The sequence below is a fragment of the Panulirus ornatus genome, chromosome 63 (assembly GCF_036320965.1).
Source record: "Panulirus ornatus isolate Po-2019 chromosome 63, ASM3632096v1, whole genome shotgun sequence".
Classification (NCBI taxonomy): domain Eukaryota; kingdom Metazoa; phylum Arthropoda; class Malacostraca; order Decapoda; family Palinuridae; genus Panulirus; species Panulirus ornatus.
Window position 1 is genome coordinate 27583334 of NC_092286.1, and position 6138 is coordinate 27589471.

The following is a 6138-nucleotide window of genomic DNA, read 5'->3' on the forward strand; positions in this document are numbered from 1 at the left end:
TACAACTCTATCTATAGCCCATGCCTTGCAACCATATAACATTGTTGGAACCACTATTCCTTCAAACATACCCATTTTTGCTTTCTGAGATAATGTTCTCGACTTCCTTACATTCTTCAACACTCCCAGAACTTTCGCCCCCTCCCCTACCCTATGATTCACTTCCGCTTCCATGGTTCCATCCGCTGCCAAATCCACTCCCAGATATCTAAAACCCTTGGCTTCCTCCAGTTTTTCTCCATTCAAACTTACATCCCAATTGACATGTCCCTCAACCCTACTGTACCTAATAACCTTACTCTTATTCACATTTACTCTGAACTTTCTTCTTTCACACACTTTACCAAACTCAGTCTCCAGCTTCTGTAGTTTCTCACACGAATCAGCCACCAGTGCTGTATCATCAGCAAACAACAACTGACTCACTTCCCAAGCTTTCTCATCCACAACAGACTGCATACTTTGCCCTCTTTCCAAACCTCTTGCATTCACCTCCCTAACAACCCCATCCATAAACAAATTAAACAACCATGGAGACTTCATGCACCCCTGCTGCAAACCAACATTCACTGAGAAACAATCACTTTCCTCTCTTCCTACACGTACACATGCCTTACATCCTCGATAAAAACTTTTCACCGCTTCTAACAACTTACCTCCCACACCATATATTCTTAATACCTTCCACAGAGCATCTCTATCAACTCTATCATATGCCTTCTCCAGATCCATAAATGCTACATACAAATCCATTTGCTTTTCTAAGTATTTCTCACATACATTTTTCAAAGCAAACACTTGATCCACACATCCTCTACCACTTCTGAAACCACACTGCTCTTCCCCAATCTGATGCTCTGTACATGCCTTTACCCTCTCAATAATATATACATGTGGGATGAAGAAGTAAGATTATTAGCGAAAGAGAAGAGAGAGGCATTTGGACGATTTTTGCAGGGAAATAATGCAAATGACTGGGAGATGTATAAAATAAAGAGGCAGGAGGTCAAGAGAAAGGTGCAAGAGGTGAAAAAGAGGGCAAATGAGAGTTAGGGAGAGAGAGTATCATTAAATTTTAGGGAAAATAAAAAGATGTTTTGGAAGGAGGTAAATAAAGTGCGTAAGACAAGGGAACATATGGGAACTTCAGTGAAGGGGGCTAATAGGGAGGTTATAACAAGTAGTGGTGATGTGAGGAGATGGAGTGAGTATTTTGAAGGTTTCTTGAATGTGTTTGATGACAGAGTGGCAGATATAGGGTGTTTTGGTCAAGGTGGTGTGCAAAGTGAGATGGTTATGGAAAATGACTTGATGAACAGAGAAGAGGTAGTAAAAGCTTAGCAGAAGATGAAAGCCGGCAAGGCAGCGGGTTTGGATGGTATTGCAGTGGAATTTTTTAAAAAAGGGGGTGACTGTATTGTTGACTGGTTGGTAAGGTTATTTAATGTATGTATGACTTATGGTGAGGTGCCTGAGGATTTGCGAAATGCTTGTATAGTGCCATTGTACAAAGGCAAAGGGGGTAAAAGTGAGTGCTCAAATTACAGAGGTATACGTTTGCTGAGTATTCCTGGGAAATTATATGGGAGGGTATTAATTGAGAGGGTGAAGGCATGTACAGAGCATCAGATTGAGGAAGAGCACTGTGGTTTTAGAAGTGATAGAGGATGTGTGGATCAGGTGTTTGCTTTGAAGAATGTATGTGAGAAATACTTAGAAAAGCAAATGGATTTGTATGTAGCATTTATGGATCTGGAGAAGGCATATGATAGAGTTGATAGAGATGCTCTGTGGAAGGTATTAAGAATATATGGTGTGGGAGGCAAGTTGTTAGAAGCAGTGAAAAGTTTTTATTGAGGATGTAAGGCATGTGTACGAGTAGGAAGAGAGGAAAGTGATTGGTTCTCAGTGAATGTAGGTTTGTGGCAGGGGTGTGTGATGTCTCCATGGTTGTTTTTGTTTATGGATGAGGTTGTTAGGGAGGTGAATGCAAGAGTTCTGGAAAGAGGGGCAAGTATGCAGTCTGTTGTGGATGAGAGAGCTTGGGAAGTGAGTCAGTTGTTGTTCGCTGATGATGCAGCGCTGGTGGCTGATTCATGTGAGAAACTGCAGAAGCTGGTGACTGAGTTTGGTAAAGTGTGTGAAAGAAGAAAGCTGAGAGTTAATGTGAATAAGAGCAAGGTTATTAGGTACAGTAGGATTGAGGGACAAGTCAGTTGGGAGGTAAGTGTGAATGGAGAAAAACTGGAGGAAGTAAAGTGTTTTAGATATCTGGGAGTGGGTTTGGCAGCAAATGGAACCATGGAAGTGGAAGTGACTCATAGGGTGGGGGAAGGGGCAAAAATTCTGGGAGCACTGAAGAATGTGTGGAAGTCAAGAACATTATCTTGGAAAGCAAAAATGGGTATGTTTGAAGGAATAGTGGTTCCAACAATGTTATATGGTTGTGAGGCGCGGGCGATGGATAGAGTTGTGCGGAGGAGGGTGGATGTGCTGAAATGAGATGTTTGAGGACAATATGTGGTGTGAGGTGGTTTGATCGAGTAAGTAATAATAGGGTAAGAGAGATGTGTGGTAATAAAAAGAGTGTGGTTGAGAGAGCAGAAGAGGGTGTTTTGAAATGGTTTGGTCACATGGAGAGAATGAGTGAGGAAAGATTGACAAAGAGGATATATGTGTCAGAGGTGGTGGGAACGAGGAGAAGTGGGAGACCAAATTGGAGGTGAAAGATGGAAAGAAAAAGATTTTGAGTGGTTTGGGCCTGAACATGCAGGAGGGTGAAAAGCGTGCAAGGAATAGAGTGAATTGGAACGATGTGGTATACCGGGGTCGACGTGCTGTCAATGGATTGAACCAGGGCATGTGAAGCGTCTGGGGTAAACCATGGAAAGTTCTATGGGGCCTGGATGTGGAAAGGGAGCTGTGGTTTCGGTGCATTATTACATGACAGCTAGAGAATGAGTGTGAACGAATGTGGCCTTTGTTGTCTTTTCCTATCACTGCCTCGCACACATGAGGGGGGAAGGGGTTGTTATTTCAAGTGTGGCGGGGTGACGATGGGAATGAATAAAGGCAGACAGTATGAATTATGTACATGTGTATATATGTATGTCTGTGTTTGTATATATAAGTATACATTGAGATGTATAGTTATGTATATTTGCGTGTGTGGACTTGTATGCATATACATGTGTATGTGGGTGGGTTGGGCCATTCTTTCGTATGTTTTCTTGCGCTACCTCGCTAACACAGGAGACAGCGACAAAGCAAAATGAAATTATAAAAAGAATACATATGAAAGGATGGACCATTCTTCGTCTGTTTTGCGCTACCTCTCTAATATGGGAAACAGGGATCAAGTATGATAAAATAAATTAAATAAATATACTACCATTCACTCAATGCTCAGGCATAACCTTGTTTCCATGTTAAATTACATATCAAATGCATCCACTCTTATCACACTCTTTCCTAATACTTCAGAATTTCGGCCATAATATCATCTACTCCAGGTGCCGTCCCTACCTTCAGCCTCATTATTCCCCCTCTTTACCTCCTTTCTTGCTGTAGGCTCTTCCACTTGTATCATTTTCCTTCCATTCCTACCTTCAGCCTCATTATTCCCCCTCTTTACCTCCCTTCTTGCTATAGGCTCTTACACTTGTATCATTTTCCTTCCATCCTCCATACCCATGCATGTAGCAACTGGTGCCATGCCTTCTCCCACATTCATCAGTTCTTCAAAATACTCTTGCCATCTTCCTTTGACTTCCTCCTTTTGATTCAGGAACCTCCCTTCCTCACTTTTCTCATGAACATTTCAACTTTTACATACACCTTTTTCCCTCTTCACCTCATGGTACAATTTCTCATTTTCCTTTAACTGTTCAATCACCTTTCCTTCAAAATCTTCATCAACTCTTTCCTTTATCAGCTTCTTACCATTCATATTACATATCTTATAGTCATCCCTCCTCCTTTGTTAAATTCCACTGGTACATTCCTTTTGAGCAATCTACCATATGCCTTTTTCTTCTCTTCCACATTAAATATAGTCATATAAATGCTCAATTACAGAACTTAATGACCCCCAAAGTTGTCGTCCTACACTATGTTTCCTTAACACATCATGAAACACTCAACTCTGTCAATATGCTTTCTCCAGATCCATAAAAGCTGCATAAAACTTCTTACCTCTTGCTACGTACTTTTCCACAGTAATTTTTGCCACAAAAATCTGATCTACACATCCCCTTTCTTCATTAAAACCCAATCCTTGGACATAACCTGCTTCCATGCTAATTACATATCAAATACATCCACTCTATCACACTTGCTCTTCCATACCTCAGCATTTCAGCTGTAGTCCCATCCATCCACTCCAGGTGCCTTTCAGCCTCATTATCACCCTTTTAACTATACACCTTTGCACTTGTTCCCTCTTTCTTCCATCCTCCATACCCATGGGTGTAACAACTGCTGCTTCACCTTCTCTCACATTCATCAGTTCTTCAAAATACTCTTTCCATCTTCCTTTCATTTCCTCCTTTTGATTCAACAACTTCCCTTTCTTACTTCTCAGATTAACATTTCCATTCTTACATCCACCTCTTTCCTTATTCGCCTCCTTTCAGTGCAATTTCTTATTTTCCTTAAACTTTTCACTCACTTTCTTACAAAATCTTCATCAACCCTTTCTTTGCTTTCCTCTTTCAGCTTCTTAACATTCCACTTCCACATCTTATATTCTTTCCTTCTTTGCTGAACATTCACTGGTACATTCCTTTCCAGCAATTTACTATATGCCCTGATGTTTACTTCCACAGCATGTCTAATCTTATCCATCCACCAAGCATTTCCCTCTTCATTCCTATATCTCATGACATGGTGTTCAACTACTAATTCAACCTCTAAATGTCCTATTCATCTCAATCACAGATGACTATCCCTAAATTTACTCCTACATTTACTGCACTTCCATCTAAACTTTCAGTTATCCTCCTTTCATCTCCTTGCGATCTTTCTGATTCATCTTCTGGCTTGAAACACTTTTACCTATCCATTTTTCCTTACACCATACCTCCACTTCTGCTTATAACTCGAGCATCCAGCAAGCCTTTCTCAACTTTTTCATCACTGCCACACGGTCGATCATTTCTGATCCATGTATACCTGCAGATCATCTTGAGCTGAAAAAGGTGTTTGCAAGGAATAAACCCCTCAACATACACATTCACAAGATAACCTCCATTCTTATTTATGCCAGACACTTCCCATTTACCAACTATCTTACCAATTTCATCATATCCAGCCTTTGCATTCACATCAAGCATTACATCAATCATTCTTTCCTTCTCAAAACCATCTATACTGTCATTCAAATTTCTCTAGAAAGGTTTCATTTCATCCTTACCTTACACAGTATTCATATTCATTGCTGCACATACACATACCCATACATACTTCACAATGTAAATCTTTTCTTTCACACACACTATTCTTGATCTATTCCATCCATGCTTTGAAATGCCCTCCCATGCTCTTGGTGGTAGCACACTTGTACTTCCTGATAATTGTCATTCATTCCTGTCCATATTATTCCCCCTTCCACGCCCTCTCATAACTTGCATTCACCATATCCATTTTGTCTCCTTCACCCTACCCAAGGATATGGGTCTCCCCAATCCCCAGCACATCCAAATTAAATCTTTTAAATCTCTCCACAAGCTCCTTCCTTTTACTTTCATTAGTTATCCCATTTAGATTCAGCACCATCACCCTCAACTGCTTTACCCTTTTACTTCCCAGTATAAGTGGTAGACTCCAGTACCGCTTCTTAGTCTTTTGTGCCTCGCCCTTGACAGGACACTGGTAGAGGACAGTTTTATCAGTGTTTACTGTCTGAAAAACTACAACCCTAGCACACATCAAGCATCTGTCTGTAACTAAAAAAACTAATACTACTATTGCCCTGATGGACTTAGGTAATCCCTCCCCATTCATTCTGCCCCTATGTGTAATAAGGAGGTCACCAAAAGAAGGCAGGGCGAGACTTGGATACTTAAAAAAGAGAATTCCCAATTTTGAGTCACTACTGCAGTAGCAGCAACTCATTGGTTATGATACTGCTGGGATGAT

General features: G+C 40.8%; 1 protein-coding gene across 9 annotated transcripts in view; it reads right to left on the reverse strand.

The window, feature by feature from the left end:
• The window catches only part of LanB2 (laminin subunit gamma-1), a 342671-nt gene that overhangs the window by 12149 nt on the left and 324384 nt on the right, over positions 1-6138 (reverse strand). The window lies entirely within an intron of this gene.